Here is a 23842-nt window from a genome sequence, read left to right as displayed (position 1 = left end):
GCCAGAGCCATTCATGCTGCCAGCACAAACCAGGAAGCTGGCTCTTAAAAAAGCCATGCCTCTGCTCACTTCTAGCAAACAGAGCCTCTCTAGAAAAATGCAGCTACCTAGAAGCTCCAATTGACTCCCCCCCCCCTCTTTTTTTTGCTTTCTCAGGCTTTATGTGGTTGTATGTTGCCAAACGTTGGGTGCCATTATGTAAAAGGAGACTGCGTTTTAGTTTCTCAGCCCAGACCAAAATAATCACACAAAACTTTATTAATTACAACACTGTTTGGCCAATGGCTCAGGCATATTCCTAGCTAGTTTTTATATCTTAAATTAAGCGATTTCTATTAATCTCTGTATTCCACTAAGCTGTACCTTACTGGTAAGGTTCTGGAATTTTTCTCCTTCAGCAAGCTACATGGCATATGCTTGATTCTGCCTTCTTTCTGCATCCAGGTTAGTTTTCTGGACTACTTATACTCTACCCTGCCATAGGCCAAAGCAGTTTCTTTATTAATCAGTGGTAATAAAGCATATTCGTAGCATCCAGAGGGGAATCCCACATCATTCACCAAAAACCAAGTCCTTGTTTCATTGATTCACTGTGTTGGGTTTTTTTTTGTTTACTTTGATGTTTGTTTGCTTGTTTCTATTGTATTGATTTCATCTCTGAGTTTGATTATTTCTTGCTGTCTACTCCTTTTGGTTGTGGGTGCCTCTTTTTGTTCTAGCACTTTCAGGTATTCTATTAAGTAGCTAGTATGAAATCTCTCCAGTTTTGCTGAAGGGAGTTGTGGGCCTCTTCCCACAGCCCAGCTCCCGGCCACCTGGCTAGCTTATGCTCCGAAATAACAACACACAAATTGTATTCTTTTAAACACTGCTTGGCCCATTATATCTAGCCTCTTCTCGGCTAACTCTCGCACCTGGACTAGCCCATTTCTAATAATGTGTGTAGCACTCCAAGGTGTGCTTACCTGGAAAATTCTAGCCTACGTCCATCCTGGGTCAGAGCTTCATCGTGTCTGCCCTGGAGAGGAGTGTGCATCTGCCTCACTTCCTCTTCCTCCCAGCATTCTGTTCTGTTCACTCCACCCACCTATGTTCCAACCCATCAGGGCCAAGCAATTTCTTTATTAATTAACCAATGACCTTCCTCTATCACAGTTTTTTTTTTTAATGTAGGAATTTGCTGCTAATAATTTGACTCTTAAAACAGCCTTAACCATCTCCTGTAAGTTTGGGTGTATTTATATTTGTTTCCGTTCATTTCTGGAATATCTTTAATTTCTTTCTTGACTCATTTTTTATTTAGTAGTGAGTTGTTCAGAGTTTTTAAGTTTGTAAACTTTCTGTTGTTGTTGATATCTAGCTTTAATCCACGGTGATCATATAGTATGCAGGGAATTATTTTTATTTTCTTGTACCTGTTGAGACTTGCTTTGCATCCATGTATGTGATCATCTTTGGAGAAAGTTTCCAAAGGTGCTAAGAAGAGACTTTCATTTGTGTTTGTGTAAAATTTTCTCTAAATATCTGTTATGTCCATTTGGTTATAACTTCAGCTAACTCTAGCATTTTTCTGATAGTTTTTATCTGAATGGCCTGTCTTTTGGCAAGAGTAAGATATTGGTGTGTCCCACTATACTGGTGTGAGAGTCAATATATGATTTAAGCTGTAGTAGTGTTTCTTTTATGAACTTTGGTGTCCTTCTGTTTGTTGTATAGGTGTTAAAAACTGTAATGTCCTCTTGGTGGATTTCCCCTTTGATGAGTCTGTAGTGTCTTTTTCCTATCTCTTCTGATTAGTTTTGGTTTGAAGTCTATTTTGTCAAATGTTAGAATGTACCGGCTTTCTTCTTAAGTCCATTTGCTTGAATATCTTATTCCATCCTTTACCCTGAGGTGATGTCTGTCCTTGATGTAGAGATGTGTTTCTTCAGCACAATAGAAGGATGGAATCTGTTTTTGCATCTATTCTGTTAGTCTATGTCTTTGTGTTGGGGAATTGAGACAATTGAAGTTGAGAGATATGAATGAGCAGTGTTTGTTGATTCCTGTTATTGGTGGTAGTAGTGGTGATGGTGGTGGTGGTGTGTATCTGTGTGTTTCTTCCCCTTCTTTTGGTCTGCTGTCTGGGATTATTTATTCCCTCTGTTTTCTTGGGTGTAACCACTTTAGTTTGGATTTTTCCTTCCATTACCTCCTGTATGACTGGACTTGTAGATAGATGTAGCTTAAGTTCTGTAAGCAGAGGCTGCTTGTTCATTCCCAGCTGCCCAGACCCAAAATAATCACACTGAATCTGTATTAATTACAACATTTGCTTGGCCTGTTAGCTTAGGCTTCTTATTAACCAACTCCTACACCTTAAACTATCCCATTTCTATTATTTTGTATTTTACAACAAGGCTTGTGGTTTACCAGCAAGTTTCTATCTGATGTCTCTTTCCTTCAGCAACTACACGGCATCTGTCTGATTTTCTACATCTCTGTTCAGATTATTTGCCTGCCTTTACTCTGTTATGTCATTGGCAAAAAACAGCTTCTTTATTAACAAATGGCAATAAAACATATTCACAGCATACTGAGGGGAATCCCACATTGAAGTTCTATTTTATAATGAAATGTCTTCTTTTCTCAATCTATGATGATTGAAAGTTTTCCTGGATATAGTATCCTGAACTGGGATCTGTGATCTCTTACAGTCTACATTACAACCTTTCAGCCCTGTACAGTCTCCATTGAGAAACAAGGTGTAATTCTAATAGGTCTGCCTTCTTATGCTATTTGATCTTTTTCCTTTGCAACTTTTTACATTCTTTCTGTGTGCTGTATGTTTAGTGTTTTGATTATTATGTTCCAAGGAGACTTTCTGTTTTGGTCCACTCTTTTTGGTGTTCTGTTTGTTTCTTGTACCTTGATAGGCTTCTCCTAATTTAGGTTATGGAATTTTCTATGGTTTTGTTGAAAATATTTTTGATGCCTTTGATCTGGGTATCTTCTCCTTCCTCTATACCTATTACTCCTGGATTTCAACTTTTCATAGTTTTCCAGATTTCCAGGATGTTTGTTCTTAAAGCTTTTGAGATTTTACATTTTCTTGGACCCAGGTATCCATTTCTTCAATCTTGTCTTCAAGGTCTGAGATTCTCTCTTCAGTCTCTTATATTCTGTGAGTATGTCATGCCTCTGGGGTTTTTTTAAGTTCCTAATTTTTTATTTACAGATTTCCCTCATTTTGAGCTTTCTCTTTTCTTTTAAATATATTTATTTATGTTTACAACCCAGTCACAATTCCGCCCCCCCTCTCCTCCTAATCCCAGTCCTTCCCTCCAATCCCCCTCTGTTCCCATTTCCACCTCTCCAAAACACTCCTCTTCTGTTTCTGTTTAGGAAAGGACTGGTCTCCCAAAAAAACATGGCATACCAAGTTGTAGTAAGGGTAAGCACCTCCCCAGTATGGGGAGTAGGGTCCCAAAAGCCACTGTTGGTCTTTTCATAGATATTTAAGGGATTATTCATTTCTTCTCTAAGGACCTCTATCACACTCATACAGGCTACTTTAAGGTCTTTTCCTTGTGCTCCAACTATAGCAAAATTATCAGCACCTGCTGTGAAAAGGCTCTAGTGAAGACAGTGCCTTGGATGCTGTTGACTGTGTTTTAAAGTCAGTATCTAGGCATCTGGGATTGGGAGGATTGTAATTTTAGGTGAGGTATGTGGATTTTTTTGTTCCTTAGTTTCTTTTGCACTCTCTGGTTCTTAAGAGAATGTGGTGGTTGCTATGTGTTGCCTGGTGGAAAATTCTTCTGGGATCCTGACAGGTCTGACCACTGGGGTTCTAGATAAAATATATTTCTGGGTTATTAGGAACTGACACTTAGAAATAGGAAGGGATTGGAGGGAAGCTCGGGGGGTCCACAGGAGGAAGGGAAGCAAGGTATTTCACCAGGCTCTGTTTAGTTCCTTGGGAAGTGGGACAGAGAATGAGGAGCAGTCACAGCAGAAGGTCTGCTATAGAACTGGCAATGAGACTTGGGGACTGGACTTGTGGGACTGGAAAGAAATGTGAAGATATGCAGTTAGGCTACTTGCTTTCCTGGTCAGAGTTGTCTGTGGGTTCCCAGGGAGTGCTTTCTTGAGCCAGGGACTGAGATAAAGCAATTGAGTTAGAGGGTGGGAGGTACCAGGGGAAAATCTGAGTGTTCCACTGGAGATGGGTTGGTAGGTGGGAGGTGAGTGGAATTGGTGGTGAGATATTGTGCTGGGGATGAGACTGGGGGATTGGATTTGCAGTAGCAGAAGGAGAGGTGAAGATCTCGGTAACAATTTTTTTTTTTTAAATTCAATCCCGGCCAATGTACACAGACACACACACACACTCACGCACACACACACACACACACACAGAGAAAGAGAGAGGCAGACAGACAGGTAGGAAGGCAGACAGAGACACAGCGAGAGGCAGAGAGAGAGGAGTTAGTGTCTTACTTTGGCAGTTTAGAAGCTCTATGTATAGGGGACACGCCCATAAACAATTTGAGGAATTTCCAAAGTTAGTTGTGTATTTTATTTAGTAATAAAAATGAAACTGCAAAAAGGCTATAAATTGAAACTAGAAAATGTTTGCGTCATATTATATAAAAACAGTTATTTTCAGAACTAATTAGGTTAACTATAGAGAGCCACATATGAATACACACATATGTGGGCATTTATCCATACACGCATTAATACTCATTGTCACACTTCTATGACTCTACACAATCCTTGTGGAAATTGGTGTGTGCCTCTCAGTACATATTCATCAGCCTATAAGAGAGTCTACATTGTAAAACAAGCTTGCCCAGGCTGAAGGAAAGGCTTGCGTGCATCTGTCAGTCCCACCCTCATTTCAGGCCCCACTACGTAGCAGTTGTTTTCTATTTGTCTTCATATTATCTAAATGAACTGAATTATGACTCTTTCCCTGGAGTGAAAAGCAATTTGGAGTGTCTTCTAATTGAGTCCTGGGGGTCCTATGAAATGTCAGCTTTATTGTGAGCATTGCTGCTCCCTGAGGCTTGAATCGGGACCACCAAACACAAAAATTTGAACCACACATCATTTCAGAACTGCTAATATCTCAAGATGAGTTAGGCAAAAGCAGTAAGTTGTAAAAGATGCGGGAGAGTAAACACAAACATCTGAGGGGTTAGATTTTCTCTCATTTCCTTTTTTAAAACACACTAACATCTATAGACAGAAATTATAGGTAAACCCTACGTATTTAATTGTTTGGTTGGTTGGTTGATTTTTGTTTGTTTGTTTGTTGGTTGGTTGGTTGGTTGGTAAATGATGGAGTCTGGAGAATACGGCTTTGCTTGTCTTTTCAACGATGCATAGACCATTAAGCTATGCACTACTAAGTTCATATTATTGCACAGATGCTTTCCCCCATCTGAATACATAGAACATTTGAAAGAAAGAATTTTTCATTATACTTTCTACATGACCAATATTTTATAAACATTATTATTAAAATCTTTCTTCTTTTCACCATTGTACACGTTCTACTAGCACATTAGTTATTGAAGGTTCCAAGATGACTAGAGACTCCAACTACCTCTTCCTAGAAATGAACACCCAGATCCTAACTGTGATCAAAGCCGGTGACATTTTGCTAATAAAATTTATACCTGGAGTCTAAGTTATTTCAGAGGGAGATCATTGTTTCTACTGATCAACAGAGAAACTGAAAAGGGCAAAGGGGTAGGCACTGATTTTCTCAACTTCTCAGATGTAACACCAAAAGTCTAGAAAGTAATAAAATTATTTGAATCCCAAAACACCATTTTCCCTTTGTTCCTTAAATCCTTGCTGGAAAGAGACTACTTGCCAACTGATTAGGCCAACAGCAGAGCGAGTCCCCTAGTTTTGGTGGAAAAATAAACCCAGCTGACGAGTCTGTCTAGAAATGTGAGCAAAGGAAAAGTACTCCCAATATCAACTAATTTTGGGCTTTCTTCTTACTAACTCTCGTAGCTGAAGGGGGAGAGTGTTGAAAGAATGCTGTGATAACTCGTGTAAGCAGAGATCTTGTGAACAGTCAAACCTCCAGAAGGGTAGTAGCTGGCTCGACTTGGGATCTTGGGTCCAAAGCTTTATCATTTGGATATCTTGGATCTGATTAATCTTGTATTTCTGTGCCTTCTTTTAATGATCAAGTCATCAAGAGAAAATGTGTTTAATCAAGTTTGAATTGTGGATCTACACTCATATGTCAGTCATGGTCAGGAGAAAGGACAAAGGCACCTTGAATCCCATATTTGCATATACAACCTATCCTTGTGACCTATTCGAGTCAACTGGGACCTATTTGAGTTTGGTATCCTAACCCTGTGAATAGGATTGTATAGTGTACACACATTCACAAGCTATGTTCATGCTCACACACAGAGAAAGATACACACACACAAAGAAACATGCATTCATAGACATACACACACACAAATGATTTCAACTTCTAGAAGCAAATTCTTGTTTTGATGAGGTGTCACATTTAAGGCTGTAGGAGCAGCTGATAAACTTGGGATTTCTCCCCCAGATAGGCACATAAACATTCGTCATTTCATTTGAGCTCACAGCACTGTGGATGAGTATTAGTTTCTGGGGGAAGCAGCCAAGAGTTAGAGAGACTGGACATCACACATTTGCTTTGTGGTGGGAAGGCACCTTTGACTGGAGAGTGTGAACTGAAAAAAATCAAAAACACTTTCTCATTGGAAAAAATACCTGGTCCTCACCCCATGAACATATTCCTACTTGTCTATAGCTTTTCTCTCTTCCAAAATTTGATCCACTAGGGAGTAGACTGCCCTAATTATGCCTTTTTTCCCAATACCTAAGACTGTGCCTGAAACATACCAGAGATTGTTTATTTTGAATTAATAATAAAAAACATAAAGGAATGAGCATTTAATTAGGCAGGTTTGGAGTTCTAAGTCAATAATTCTGACAGTAATTAAAATGTACTTATTTCTAGATAACAAATCAACTACAAGAAGTATTTATGTAGCCTCTGCTAACTTTAGCACAGATCACTTGAGAATATAGATATTCAAAGAAATATTGTATGTGTGTCTCTGTTAGAAGGCTTATAATTTGTCGTGATAACTTCATGAAATAAATTAAATATTTGATATATATTAAATTTGAAGTGCTATTCAATTTACATAAATACTCAGCGGGGCAAATTATCTCAAAGCTGGGCCAATTGCTGAAGCCATCATGGCAGACACAGAATCATATGGGCACTGACTATATTAACACAGTGAAAAGACTGTTTATATCTTTATAAAGCAGCTTTAGTGGCAATCTGTCTCAGAGAGTTGCTTATTAAAAATTTTTGTTTTTAGAAAATATACATAAAATTGATAAATATAACCATTTTACAGTATACAGTTATTTCCATTAGTGGTGTAGGTTTGTAACATTTCTGGGAAGTAATAAGTACTAAACAAAACTTACTGAGAATTCCCTCCATATGTAGCTATATTTTATCATATTCTCTGGGTCTCCATCAATAGTTCAGTCATGAAAAATTGCAACACGAGAGGCTGGAGAGATGGCTTGCCAGTTAAGAACACTTACTACTCTTTTAGAGGACTAGGGTTCAATTTCCATCACATACCTGGTGCCACAACTGTCTATAACTCTAGTTCCAAGGGATCCAACTGATTCTTCTGGCCTTCAAGGGCACCAAGCACGCTATGGTGCACAGATGTACAGGCAGGCAAGATACACAAATACATAAAATACATTTTAAAAATTGATAAATAGGGAGAGGATGTGTGGTGAGCAGAGAAAAATGTATAGCTCAATAAAATCATTCAAGAAATTTAAAAAAATGCAACATGAGTTCCACAGGCAAGGAATTGAAACACTTGTATGCCTGGAAATATGAGACCCAATGGAGCAAATATTATAGCAAAGGTGATGGGAGCTGTATGTATTCTGCTCATAGAAATGATTACCATCAGGCTCTCCATATTTCAGAGCATGGTACATGTCTACTCAAGTATAGTGATGCATGGCTTCTTTGGTATCCATAGAAACCAAGGAGCACTTCAAATGGGAGCATTTGATATGCTTTCATCCCAGCTCGATAAACTCTAATGGGAAGACATTGTTAGGAGCTTACAATCACTTAGTAAGGAATTCTGAAAATTAATTAGAGAAGAGGAAGTCTTAAATGGCACCCTAGAGACATAGAGAATCATGTACATTTCAAAGGTGCCCAACTCAAAGGCAGTAAATGGTCTGTAACCTGTTTAGCTTGTTAAACAAAAGACACAAACAACAAGGGCAACAAAAGCAAATTAATTTCCTTTTTTCCTAGGTATGGGTGTATTTTTGGCATTCTTCTCCAAAGAAAATATTTCATAAAGACATGATGGTGTTTTACAAAGCACTAAATATCCTGCAATACCAGCTGATAAAGAGCTGAGGTATCTATGGTCTCTAATCCTAGCACTATCCTAGACACAAGGGGTAGTAAAAGGAACTTGGACCCTAGAAAGCACAATAATGTTACCTATCTTAGAAATATGCAACATAAACTTTTATAATATAATTGTTTTTAATCAAAATATGTACATTTTTAAAGCAATCGTAATTTTGTCTTTAACACTTAACCACTAATTTCAAGAGAACTGTCCTTGAATATGTCAGATCAAAGTAAGCTTACAACTTGTTAACAAAGCTTAAAATATGTTCGAGAACACACCAGACACCTATTTGTTTCCAACTGATATTCCATATAATAATGTGTCTCTAAGGTGTACAAGGGGTGTCACTGTTAGGAAGCATCAAACTGGAACAAAGAGTAATTTTTACTAACTACTGTTGTAAGAATTTGTGTGTGTGTTTAGGTAGAAGGACATGTCAGATTACCTGGAACTGGAGTTCCAAGCAGTTGTGAGCCTCCCAATGAAGGTGCTGGCAACTGAACTTGGGTTCTCTGGAAGACCACCAAGGGTTCTTAACTGCTAAGCCATTTTTCCAGCCCCCATACCCCCAAGTCACCTTCATTTTTAAAATAGTTATTTTACTTCATATGTGTTTGAACAACATGTGTGTATGTTGAGTATTGTGTGCCTTTTGCCAGCAGAGGTCAAAAGGCAGTGTTAGTTCCCCTGGGTTACAGACAATTGTGAGTTCACTTTTGGGTGTTGAGAATCAACCTCAGTCCTCTACAAGATCAGCAAATACTCTTATGTACCAAGTCATTGATGTAGGTGGGTCTTCTTTCTATGTGTTGCTTTCATTGGTTAATTAATAAAGAAACTGCTTGGCCTGATAGGTCAGAACATAGGTGGGTGGAGTAGACAGAACAGAATGTTGGGAAGAAGGGAAGTGAGGCAGACGCCATAGCTCTCTTCTCCGAGTTGGACACAAGTTAGAATCTTCCTGGAAAGCCACCACCTCATGATGCTACACACATTAATAAAAATGGGTTATTCAAGATATGAGAGTTAGCCAAAAAAAGGCTAGATATAATGGGCCAGGCAGTGTTTAAATGAATACAATTTGTGTGTTGTTATTTCGGGTGTAAAGCTAGCCATACGGGGGCCGGGCTGGACAAAAAGCAGGCCTGCTTGCCACATCACTACAAGTCATCTCTCCAGCTCCCTTAACCCAATCTTAAAATCCATGGTGTCTACATGGTTCCTAGACAAACCCCACGGCTAACATGAACTCACCCAATAATCCACTGCAGGACAGCAGCATGGGATCATTTCCCAGACCTAGCCAGACCTTTGCTTTTCTTTCAGACTCCATGTACGGTGTCAATGAAACATTTTCCCCTTACTCTGTTACTTTATGCCCCTTCAATGGGAAAGCAGAAGAATGTTTAATCAGGACATCTATGTTTTCAATGTTAATTCCCCTACGATTTTGGAAGTATTGCTTGCTGTGTCCTAAGGTCTTTGATTAGCGCTTGTCAGGTACTCCAGTGAGAAGCATTTTGTGAGGAACTTTAAATATATGTTGATAAGTTTACAGCGTGTGCAGCTGTCCCGGATAAAGACTAAGGACTGTGCCCCAGCACCAGCTCTCACACAGTGACAAACATTCTAGCTGTGTTTGCAGTCACTGTGTGTTGATATCTTTGTGTTGAAGCTTTGGATTGGGCTGTGATTGAATGAAGCCCAACTCCACACATGAACAACACTACCCACTCTACTATTTGTGCAAAGTATGTGTGTTGTGGCATGCGACTCAGATTGCCTTCTGCTGGCATTTTAAGGGAATTCTACTGACAAGCACTTCTTTGGTGTTCCCTGTGCTTGTCTGAATATGTAAAATATTCTACTCTCTGTATCGAAGCTGCCATGATTATCGTGTTACCTGGAAACCGCTATTAGAATGACTGTGTGGTCAACCAGAGGCCACGGCAGTTGCCTTGGGGTTTTCAGTGTTAATTCCCCCATCTTTTTGGAAGTATTGCTTGCTGTGTTCTAAGGTCTTTGAATAGACTTCTCATAAAACACTAGAATCAATTCACCGCATAAAACCTAGCTTTGCGTGGTGTATTTCAGCTCCCTGAAACACACGGTGCTTCTGCAGATATCCCCTTAGTCTGAACGCCATTTTCACTCTTTGCTTAGGACTCTCCTGCTTCCTTTTGCAGACTGAGGGCCTTTGGATAATCAATAGTTAGCTAAAATATGTGAGAAAAATAGGGTAATATGGTTACTTTTTAACTTTTTGAAAAATTATTTCTGCCTTTCTATAGCCCAGCAAAAACTTTCCCAAGTACCTTCTGATTTTACAAGAATCTTCAGGAAATTGGGGGGTTGTCTTGGGTAGATGGGTGTTGCTTTTCTAACATCTGACAAACCTGAAATATAGAATTCTTCTTTCTGCAAGGAGACTTACTAATAAAAAATGTGATTTTTTTCACTGCTTCTTTTTTGTTAGAGTATCTGTTGGTTTCAAATGCTACATAGGTAAAGATGACCTTGAACTTCTGATCCTCCTACCTCTACACCCCAAGTGCCTGGATTACAAGTGTATATCACTATGCTCAGTTTCTGTGTGCTGGGGATGGAACCCAGGGCTATGTGCATGCTAGAAAAACACTCTGCCAACATAGCTGCATCTCCAACCTGTTTCTCACAGCATCCTAGAGCAACGTGACAAGAAATGTGTGTGAAAACAGGCACTGTGTAGGTGCATGCCCATAGACACTGCAAACGAATATGAATAATTAGCTTAATTTATTATATACGGCTGGCATGTTTATCAGGATGAACATCCTAAAGGACAAAGCAAATGAATGCAGAACACTAACAGGAGAGAGCCTGGCCTTCTCGCTCGTTGACTCATGGAACTTGTAGTTTGGTTCTTCTCTTCTGCTGCTCAGAGGATGCTTTGGCGGTAGTCCAGAAGTTATATGGTCACCTCCAGGCTTTCTAGTTCTTTTTCTTTGTTCTAATTTGAATATCTCTCTGGTGTAAAGTTCTTTTTCTTGTTCTTTTGGTGAACAAAGAGAGCGATGTCGCCTTCTTAAGAAGTAGCGAATGGTTGACATATGGAAAAGCGGGTTCCTAAGACTGTGCTGATGGGCAGGGACTGCTGGTGTCCTGTCTAAGGAGAATGAGAAGGAAGGGACTTGAGATGGCCCAAGGACAGCACAAGGCTCGCTCAGTACTGACTCTTCTTATTTGTGTCACCATCTTTCACATGTATTAACAACATGAAACTCACAAAGTAGGAATGGTGGTTTGCTATCTTTGTACTTTTAAAAATTAGTTTTAGTATGGGGAATCTCAGACATACAAAATCATGAATAAAGATTATCTGTATTGTTTAAACAATAATTAAAACAACCTTGGTACTAAGCACACAAATGAAGACACGGTGCTCCACCTGACCGTGGTTAGCCTCCACGGGTCATCCCTCTGTTGTATCATCTTGGTTAACCCTAAGTTTTCTTTTGCTTTTTTAATGTCATACTGACTATGTTCATGTGTGTGTATATGCATATATTAAATTATGTTTTTGAGCTCTGTAAATATATTTTAGGCATTTTAAAGAAGCCAAAACTAAAAATCACATTGAACAATGATGAAGATACAGATAGAATTTTTGATTTGGAAGCTGTGTTAAACCACTAGATTTAAACTGCATATGATTTACCTTCTTCTTCTTCTTCTTCTTCTTCTTCTTCTTCTTCTTCTTCCTTATATATTGTAATTATATATTCTTTGTATATTTTATAATATTGTATATTAAAAAACTTAGTTTGTATAGAGTTTTAGACATTAAAACCAAATTTATGAAGGCAAATCCACCATAAAAAAAGAAATTTGGAATAAGCATTAAAAATTCATAAAAAATTCAGAGCTTTTTTATTATTAATTTCACTTTGAGAAATTCATTATATTGATACACCATTTCCCTTAAAGCAGTAAGGTGATCTGATAAAGATCTTCACTGAAGCAATATTTCTGATCTCTGAACACTGAAAGTGATCTAAATGATGGGAAAGTGGCACTTGGTTAACCCAGGCTGTTGCTTTGGCTGCTCTGTAGAGGTTGTAAGTAGTAGCATGACGTCAAAACGTGAGAACTCCTAGGCAGTTTGGATGCTCACCTTATGAGACCTGGATAGAGGTGGGAGGTCCTTGGGCTTCCCACAGGGCAGGGAACCCTGATTGCTCATGGAGCAGATGAGGGAGGGGGACTTGATCGGGGGAGGGGGAGGGAAATGGGAAGCGGTTGCGGGGAGGAGGCAGAAATCCTTAATAAATAAATAAATTTTAAAAAATCGAAAAAAAAGATGATAGAGAATCCAATTTAGAATTATCCCTAAGCAAAATAAAATCACTCACCCTAACAAAAAATAAAATACAAGGCAATCTGCTCAACTTATGTATTGTTACAAGGAAAACGCATGAAAGGCTTAAAATTAAATCATCAAAATAAATTTCATTTGGTTATAGAATATCACCTACTTTTGCCCCACTAACAAACGTGGTTTTTTAAGAGATTTATTGTTTTAATTTGTATTACACAAGTGTGTGTGTGGACTTGTGATTGCGGGTGCTCCCAACACAAAGGCATCATGTCCCTTGGCGCTGTAGTTACAGATGGTGACCACTACCCTAGGTGAGTGCTGGGAATTGACTCAGGTCCTCTGCAAGAGTAGTACTTGCTCTTAACCATTGATCCATCTCTCCAGCCCCACTAATACATTTTACATAATGTGATAGAAATTTTATTAATTGGTTTGTTTAAAGAAAAATAAGATAGTTACAACTTTTCAATTGAATTTTGAATTACACATGAAAACAGTAAATTGTGTTTTTGATTCTTTGAGTAAAACAGGAACAGCTCATTATATGGAATTAGGACTAAAATAATTGTATTTAGTTGTACTGTCACTAAGATATGAATTTACTTTAAGTTAGGACTTTGAGCTTTCAAATGTTGGCAGCATAGAGATTTAATATGAATTTTTTCACAGGTTAAGAATCTTCTCAGGGAAAGTCAAACTACATAAACAGGCATCCACCAAGATGTTCTGAACTGAATATACAGCATTGGAAGGTTAATGAAAGGACTAGTAATTCTTGTTTGAAGTCCCACTAGAGTGCAAATCTCCTAGCCATCATTCACATGAATCTCCACAGGACCATATGTGCTTCCTTCCTCCCGGGACATGTGGTATGTGACAGTTCCAGTGGCTCCCGCAGATCTTCACTCCTGCTAACTGAGTTCAATCCCTACCCAGCATCACTGTCTCCCAGTCCCACTGGTGATGGTCACATTTGCTGAACAAGTAGTACTGTGCAAGCTAAAGAAATTATACAGAAGCCACAAGCTGTTCTGAGAAATTGGTTAGAAATTCTTTGGAAAGACTAGTTAAAAACCTTTATCCTCTGTTGTGTATTGTCATAACCACCAGAAAAGAGCACAATAAAACCATAAGATATAGAATACTGCATTATATTGTGTCAAAATTTCCAGTCTAACATGCCCCAACTGGAATTCATAGTTAATACTTCATTGACATGGTTTATGCAGAAATTGACCTTGATTTTTAATTCCAAAAAAGTGACTTATGTAACTTTTTTTAGTCAAGTCCCTTACATCTCCACTATGAGGACTAATTTTCAACATCAGTTTTAGAGGTGAAGCATTCACGCCACCACAGAGGTTAATATAAATTAGTGTCCTTCAGATAGAAACCAAGTGTGGTGTATGTCTTTGCACATTTTTATGGCTTCCTTTGAAACAATTCTTTGATTATGTGGCCAAGCTAAGTTGCATTTTATGAGAGAATTTCCACTCAGAATTTGGAGCCAAAATTAAGAGGCTTCCTTGTTATTGTGTCTTCAATAGGCCCCGTTAGGAAGGCATGAGGCATCGGCATTCTAAGTGAAATGGCTTACAAGCAACAGGCAGACCCTGAGCAATGACATCATGGAATATTTGCCTTCAGTGCTTTTGGAGCAAAATGTATAGTAATAATATAACACTTATTAGAAAAATGCCAGCCTCCAGCAACCTGTATTTTGAACTATGATTTGTACAACCTGCATTTTGAAATATAAGTTGTTATACTTTATCATCACTACCTTGCTTCTGCAAAGTTTTATTGAATCTCACATAAAACTGTCAATAGGATATGTTCGCATTTTTAGGAGCTAAATAAGAAATGATCCCTTTTGTTGATCCCAGGAAAGGTGCTGTTTTTGTTTTGTTTTTGTTTTTGTTTTTAATAAGCAATGAAGTTTGAACTGTGACAAGCAATGTTTTCTGCACATCACCCATGGAAATGAGCCCGAGAGTTAATTGAAATATAAGGTTTGTAATGTTACCATAGCAAAGTCAATGAAATGTGTATTATTACATTTGAAATGATGATGACTGTGGTGGTTTGAAAGAGAAGGACCCCCACAGACTGTGATATTTGAACACTTTGGTCTTCAGTTGGTCTCTTTCTAGGAAGGCGTGGGAGGTGCTTCGTTGGAGGAAGTGTGTTACTGGGGGATGGGCTTTGAGGTTGAAAAGTCCATGCCACAGCGAGATTTTTTTTTCCTCTCTTCTCTGTCTTGTGGCTGTTATTTTAATCCATAAGCTCTAAGCTACTGCTCCAGTACCATGCCTGCTTGCCTGCTGGCATGCTTCTCAGCATGATGATCATGGACTAACCATGTGAAATGATAATCCAGTACCCAATTAAATACTTCCTATTATAAGTTGCCTTGGTCATTGTGTCTCTTCAAAGCAATAGAATCTAAGACAGTGACCGTAGATTTTAAGTTTTATTTAAGCTAATTTCATTTGCTTACAAGGAAACCAGTTGAGGCAAAGAAATCTCAAAATATATTCTTTCTAGGAAGAGTTGAGTAGATTTCTTAAAGGTGAAAACAAAAGAGAAAATGTAGACAAACTGTATAATATTGCCTCATGTCAGGGTCCAACCCCAACAACAAACATAATTAAAGAGACAAGCAATGCTTGGGAAGGGTAGAGAAGACTGAGTGTTGCCTTGATGCTTGAAAGTCAGGCTAGTGACTGCTAAAAGAAATTCTGTGTTGTGGATTCTGTCTTAATAATAGTAGAAAAGATAAAAGAAGATGCATTTTATATGTTTAAAACTGATTTTACATAGAATTGTAGTTGTGCTTAGATCTACAGAGAACTGCTTTTCATAGTACAGCGGGTTTCAGTAGGAGACGAGACATTATCCAATTGTGACAATGGGGAAGTCAGGATTAAAGACTGTGTTGTCCTTAACCTTCAGCATTGGTCTCAAGAAAGTGTTTAAACAACTTTGAAATTATGTAATAAACCCTTAGGAAAGGGTGATGAGAGATTGAATCATAGGTTAAGTAAAGGGCATACATTTACACATATGTATAGATCATGGTATATAAAAGGACACTAGCATGTGGCCATGCCAGGCCTTGCCCTTCTCCCCAATTCCTCCTGGCTTGCTAAAAACCACTAGATTACCTTATGAAGCTAGCCACCAAGGCCGATTTCCTTATTTGGCTACTTCCTCCTCTGGAGGCTGACTACCAAAGACCAGCTATAGAAGCATTGAAGTCCAGCAAACAGAAGCCCTCCTTGGCTCATCTAATTGAGATGCCCAATTAAAATTAAAAACCTCGTCCTAACGTGGGGTTTCACCCTCTATTTTTGTAAGCCACCATTTTCCTGTGCACCATGTCTGTCTCCTCTGGGCAGTCCTTTGTCTCTCGGGACCAAATACTTGCCCCCTTTCCCTTCTTTTCTTCCTTTTCTTTCTCTTCCTCTATCTCCTGTGTTTGTCCCTTATCCCTGCCCTCTGTCCCTGTGGGACAAATAAATCTCCTTTGTGCTGAGAACTTGGTCTGAGAATTTGGTCTTGGGGGTCCTGACCCAATATTTTCCTTTCAGTATATGTGTTATCTATACGTATAGTGTGTGTGCGTGTGTGTGTGTGTGTGTGTGTGTGTGTTCCTGTATATAACTCAGTGTGAGATGGCTGAGTAGCAGAGATAAGAGACACAAAGAGATATATGCTTGAAGAAATAACTTTCTTGTAACATATGGTTCTAATATAGTCTTTCAGATGTTAGTATCAGACTTGAAATGTTCTATTTGCACTTAACTTATATAGCTCTATCATAATCCCTGGACCTCTGCTCGCTTTTTCTTTGCTGAGGTCATCCGGTGTTGAGAGCTGTCCAGTGAGCGTGAACTCCATAAGTGACACCCATTCTGTCGCCTACTGAAAAATGGGACAGTTTCTCTTCCTTCGAAAGAAATGGCTATTAGCTCCATGATGAGTTCTTCAGTAATGGTTTAGACAACTAAATGTCTCTATCTGTGCTAGCTAACGCGGTTGTCATTTGCCGCACGGAGCTGAGCAGCTTTGAGATGTAGCAAAACAAAACTTAAAATATCCTGTCATGCCACATTTGAAGACAGTGCAATTAAAAAGTGCAAATATATTATTAGTAACTTTGATTTGGGGGCTGAAGAGTTAGCTCAGTGGCTAACAAGGACACTTGTTGCTCTTACAGAGGACCCTAGTTCACTTCCCAGCACCCATGTGGCTACTCACAGCCATCCTTGGCTTCGGTTCCAGCATATCTGGCAACCTCAACTGGTCTCTGTGGTTATCAGGCATGTACACAGAACACACACACACACACACACACACACACACAGGCAAAAGGTTTATACACAAAATAATGTAAAACTTTAAAAAATAATAATTTTAATATTGATTATATATTGAGATGATAATATTTGGGTTCAATAAAACATGTTACTTAAAATTACTTTGGCATGTTTTATGTATGATTTTAAAATGTACTTAGTAGACAAACTGCAAATTCCAAAAATTTACACTAAAATTATAGCAAAACTTAAGACAGCACAATGTCACGTCACGTTGTTTCTTTTGAACAGTCCAAGAGGGTCTTTGCCAGTCTTTTATTTGTGGGTTCTCTTGCCTCCCCAACTCTAGCTTTCATCAGACAACATAATTAGCACAAAATCTAAACTTCTAAGTTCTTTAATTCCTAGCCAAAGACTTTGCAGTCTCTATAGCTCCTTCCCCATTCTCTAGAGATATGCATGACTTAAGTCCGTGTTTCCCAGACTTGCCAAATCTCCTGGGGTCTATGCAAAATCCCACAGTCTTGGCCTCTCCCAAGACAGAGACAAGAGTCCCAGGCAGGCCTCTGGCAGATGTGTTTGAAGTTCTTTCCTTGGGGAGGAAGGTTGCACAGTGGCTTTTCACATCTCAAAGAGAAACTATCAACTTCCGGAATCCTCGACCACCTATTGCCCTGTGGTCTGGTCCCCTCTTCCCACTTCACTCATGACCTCTCCAGCTAGGAGGCTGAAACTATGCAGTCCTTTCTGCTTGAGCTTGATTTCCTACTGTTTGCCATGCTTCTCCCTGATGCCTCAAACCCTCTGTGTTCTGTCACTTTTCACTCCTCCCCCTCCCCACCACCAGTAAGTAGCCTGCTTTCCCATGCTCCTCACCCCCAGTAGAGATCAATGCTGTCTATTTTGCTTTTATATACAACCCGGACTACACTTTGAGACACCTGGAAGCTTTCAAAATCTTCCAATGAGAAGGTCAAATCCCTAACATTTTTGAGTTGGGATAAGCCATGGAAAATTGCAAGTTTTCTTCTAAAATCTCATGGGATTAACAGTGTTGAGAATACCACCATCTAAGCACACTCCTGCTTCCCACTTTGGCACATCTCAATGAAATCATTTACCTGTAGCTGGGGCGGTGGACCAGCCCTCCTTTCCCACCCTCCCACCATCAGGGCTGTGTGAAGGACTCACATGCCCTCTGTTGAGTAGGTCAGTGACTCCCTCTGTGTGGTGGATGAACAGATGGGAGCTCCGGTTGAGAGCAAGCAGTGTGCGAGGGACATCACTGAAGTTCATTTTGAAGCCCCCAGGAGAAAAGCTCTCTTGGATTCATAAGCCAAAAACCTGGAATGTATCATTGACAGTCTAGAAACCAGGAGCTGACTGGAGATTGGAGATGGCCCAGTGTGTATAGGGCTTGCATGCCATTGTGGAGACTAGAGTTGAGGTTCTCAGCAGGCAAGCAGGGCCACCTGTAATCCCAGCACTGGGAGGTGGAGAAGACGGGAGCTTCCTGGAGCATGTGGATCAGTTAGAATAGCTGCCTTGCTAAGCTCTGGGTTCAAATGAAACATTTTTCGTTGACGTATAAGATGGAGAGCGACCAAGGAAGAAGGCAATGTGTCTGACATCAGCCTCTGGGTCTCCATATGTATGCAAGCCATCCCCCCAAGTGCAAATGTATATACATGCATACATACCACACACGTGTCAAAATAATTAAAAAATGGACTCTCTCTAAAATGGACAAGAATTTTGGCATAAAAATTAAGTTCCCTTTCCATAAGAAAAATAACAGAGTAAATGATAAAGGCTTTGGCCCAGGGGAGAACATTCACACAGACATGAATAGTACTTTTGGAAGGACAGTTGAAATACAGTTAAATTCTACTCTCAGGGGTTGAGGAAGAGGTTAACATTTCAAACAAACACAAAACAATAAAAGTACAGAAAGGAAAGTAGGAAAAGAGAATGTCTCCTTTTGACAAAGGGATAAAGGAGGTTAGAGAGGATTTATTTTCAAGGGAGTCCTGAAGATGGCAGGGTAAAACGAATCCCTGCAGAGCTGAATCATCCCAGAGGGGGGAAAGCCAAGGCTATTCTTAGGTATTTTATAGAGTTTATGCTGATGAAGGGAATGAGGTTAATGTGGCCAAGTTGCAAGACTGAAAAGCTCACTGTACTGAAACTTGAAAGACTAAATGTTTGGAAATATTTTGAAGACCATCACAGAGACAGAACAAACAGGAAGGAACCATGTTAGGCAAAGGTTCTGTGGAAATGTAAGACATGCATCTCAGGTTTTGGTTAAGTCCCAAAACGTTTTTGGAATTTTGGTTAACGGATAAAGGTTCAGGTTTAGTGACAAGTCAGAGTGAGCACAAGGAAGGCGGGGAAGACGGCAGAGTAACCCCAATGCTCTCCTAGCAGTTTGCTGAAAAAGACTTCTTGAAACATGTAAGCCCATCATTAACTCCAGTATTTCCCCATTTCCCTGCTTCCTCTCCTTCCTACAAAGTTGAGAGGCTGAGATATCATTCTTGCTATGCTCTTGTCAATACAGTAAAAGTCCTTTCACGCTCTTGAGTGTGTGTATGTGTGTGATCATGAGGGTGGGCATCCACATGCCTAGTGTCAATAGACCCTCACCACTTTGTTTGACAAAGGGCATCTTGCTGTTTGCTATTGTGCATGCCAGACTAGGTGGCCCAAAAGCTTCTGGGATGCCCCATGTCTCCATCACTAATCTTTCTGTAGTTACAGACACCTGCAATCATGTCCAGATTTACATGGATGCTGGAGAACTGAACTCAAAAACTTTGACTCGGATTGCTTCGCAAATACTTATTCAGACTCTGAAAACACTTTTTTCCTTTAAACTGTATGGTATTTTATTTATTTTTCTCCCATTCACAAAATCACCCACTGGATGTGTCTGCTCTCTGTCCTTTCTCTACTTGCTCTGATCACCATTTAGTATCCAGTTGCTTTATTCACGCTGTCATTTGGGATATCACAAGAGCACTTCAGATACATCATCTTCAAAACTGGACGCTGAAGGTTTTCCCCAAATGTGACTCTACCATGATTACTTAAGCAAGAAGTCAGCTGTAGACTTTTTCCTATTACCCATTTCTCCAGGGCCGTAATGGCCAGCCATCACCGAGAACCCAAGGAGCTTGAGCTACTGAAGTAGCTCACGGGTGCATATATGGAAGTGCCTTATCTATGGGCTTCTTAATATAATCAATAGGACTTGCTGGTGAAACACATCTGACACTCAAAAAGCCATATTCTAACCTTGTACAGGGAAGAAGGCTACAAAGCCCTCAGGCTCCAAGAAGAGTATAAAGAGAAAAATGAAAAGTCAGTGACTTTGTGTACAGATAGTGAAGGATGAAGATCTCAGGAAGGACCACTTTGATTCTTAACACTGATATTTTGAGAAACTTCTGTAGTAAAAGGCAAAAACTTCTAAAAGTAGTTCTAAAAAAGAGCCAAGTAATAAATAAAAAGACAGTTTGAAAACCCTAAAAGCAAAACATTCCTGCTAATTCTGCCTCATTTTCCCATTACACATCATTTCATTCCTCATAAACCCAGAATCAGGCTCATGTTTTATATCTCCTTATGGTGTGCGTGTGTGCCCATTTATAAATATGTCATACATGTTTGGTTCAAATCATATGTAGCTTGTATTTAGTCTTTGAGGAAAGATATTTTCTATATAATTGAATACCCCTCGAAGCTATAACTTGAAACAACATACTTCTGAACCATTTACATCACATATCTATGTTATAAAACACATGCATTTTTAGTATTTTCATTGTCTTACATTCTATTATTCTCATTGGCATGAAAACATGAATATGTTGTAGGGGTGTTGGGGGCCCTCCTGTTTGTCCTGGCCGCCTGGCTTGCTTAGCCCTAAAATAACCACACAGAAATTGTATTAATTAAATTACTGCTTGGCCATTAGTTCTAACTTATTATTGGCTAACTCTTACATATTAGTTTAACCCATCTCCATTAATCTGTGTATCGCCACGTGGCAGTGGCTTACCAGAGATTCTAACCGGCGTCTGTCTCAGAAGGGGGATCCATGGCTTCTTCCTTACTTTGCTTTCTTCCTCTCAGAATTCAGTTCTGTCTTCTCCGCCTATCTAAGTTCTGGCCTATCAGGCCAAGGCAGTTTCTTTATTCATTAACCAATGAAAACAACACATGAACAGAAGAACCTCCTACACCATGAATATAGTAGAAGTTATTCTACAAGTACATGTATTGGATCCAAAACACCAAATCACTTTACAGAACAATTTACAAATTTATTGTCCCATTAGTAGTGAACAAAAATATCTACAATTTCACTCTATATCCTCGTCAGTATCTATAATGTCACTGAAATATTTCCCAGTGTAGTAGGTGATGGTATTTGTGAATATCTCTAACAATGAGAACAATTGTTTTTTCTGCTCATTAGAATTCCTCTTGCATATTTTTATTAGTTTATAATTTTTGCTTGTGAATTTAAGATATTTGAAAGCATCATAGAGATATAATCCTATCTTAGCTTGCACATCTGTGGCTGTACTTTTATGGTGAGTCCCAAAGCCACATATGGCAGTCTCTGTTGGTGAGGTAAGTTCCTCTGTGGGAACTTTCCAATTCCCTCTGTATATCTTAACATTCGATTGCAATGCATTGCCCCCAGTTTAATTCAACATGATTAGGTAGAATTTTTTTATGAATATGAACCACACAAATTAATCTGCAAATTCTAGGAGCACTCCACTTAGCAATGGTTGAGAAGAAGTGCTATCCCACTGTTCAACAGTTCCAGGGAGAAGATGAAAAGTGGAAGTTGAGGGCATTCTCGAGTATCCATGGAGAGAACTTGGAAGAGTGAATGTGGCCCTTCCTCAGACATTTCTCTGGTCATTCTCCCACTTTGAATAATCAGGTGGAGACAGGGAACCATTCAGCAACAGCTTAAGGCTAGGTAGACTAAGATTATCGAAGACTGGGAGAACTGAGCATCTCATGGAGGTGATAAGAGATGGAAAGAATGGCCTTCTATGAGGGAAGAAGCATGGAATTTGGGCCCATTGTGCATGCCATTTTGTATAATCAGACCATAAGGCTGAACCACAGATGTGCAATTTCAGGGCCCTGGGGGACTATGCTACTGTCTGCAACTTCTGCTGCTTGAGTAAGTGGTAACATATTTCAAAGTCACTGGACTGGTGACATAAGCCACAAAGAATGTGGACAGAATTGACAGAAACATTTTAGGAAGACCTAGGATAATAAAACATGGGCTATTTTAGTATTGACTTCCACTTCTGAAAGTCAGGAACACACAAACAGCTATGTTAGAATGATTTAGAATTGCATATTTCACCCCAACAAAGGAATCTAGAAGCTCCATTGTACAGAGATACACCCAGAGAAAAAGCAAAACAAAACAAAATGACAGCAAAATCCACCAATCCCCTAAAAAACAGCTACAGTTGGATTTGGAAGACACTAATATTTTTGCCAAGACATACAACTCCTGTTGGCTTATCTTACCAAAGTGTGGGACATACAAGGAAAGACAGATGATTTTAACATGTGTTTAGATAGATTTTCTTAAGGTTGTGAATTTTATAATAGGTTAGAAGTTATAAGAGCCATAGTGTATATGGTTATCTAATAAGCAACTTTACAAAATGTTGATTTAAATATTTCTTATGGTTCTGAAGTTCTGTCAGAGATAAAGCTAGGGACTTCAAAACTGTTTAGCTAGTCATTATGTCTGAAGCTGGTACAGTGTGGTGTGATCTGGTTTCACCAAATGCATTTTCCTGGTTACAGAAGAAATAAGTGAGGGAGACAGGTCAAGTCCTAAGATGAAGCCCTGAGAACCAGTGTTTGCGCATTTGTAAAATGGGAGGAAAATATGCACATCTCGAAAATAAGAGCCTAACTTAACAATTACTAATGTTAATCCTAAAAAATATTAGATTCCCTGGGATATGGTGGTGCATGTCTTTAATCCCAGCACTCAGGTGGCAGAGGCAGGCAGATCTCTGTAAGCTTGAGGCCAGCCTGGTCTACAGAGTGAGGTTCAGGACAGCCAGGGCTACACAACAAAGTGAAACCCTGTCTCAGAATAAAAAAGAAAAAAAAAAAGGATTCTAATACTTACAGTCTGTCATTAGGCATCAGAAGAGGCAAAAACAATTTTCAGCACACTAAAGCTAAGTATATGTTTTGTATGCTACTCAGTCATCTGATTTTAGAATAGAATCATTGGTTAGTCGGTCTCCAATTACCTATTAATAAAAGGACTCCATTTCATGTGGTGCAGCCATCCACAGGCTCTGTCCAAAGTCGATGTTTGGTTTGTTTTTCACCAAGAACAAATCATTTAATAGAGTGAGGTTAGTAGAGGATGTTGCCTGGATAGGAGTTTTGGAAAAAAAAAAATGAGGGTAGAGTTTTCAGCTGCTGGATGCACTCAGACTGCAGAAGCAGATTTGTAACCTTAAGACATACAGACACTAAAGATCGCCGGTGGATATGATGAAGATGACTCATTGGGTTGGTTATCTTGTGGAACTCATTTTTGAAAGATTTAGATTTTTTTTTTTAAATTACTTGTATGTGTCTGGGTCTATGTGCACCAGAGGCCT

This window comes from Microtus oregoni, unplaced genomic scaffold (genome assembly GCF_018167655.1).
Source record: "Microtus oregoni isolate MIOR12 unplaced genomic scaffold, Mior012 000017F_ref0000208, whole genome shotgun sequence".
NCBI lineage: Eukaryota > Metazoa > Chordata > Mammalia > Rodentia > Cricetidae > Microtus > Microtus oregoni.
The sequence above is the reverse complement of the archived record's forward strand: the minus strand, read 5'-3'. Positions refer to the sequence as shown.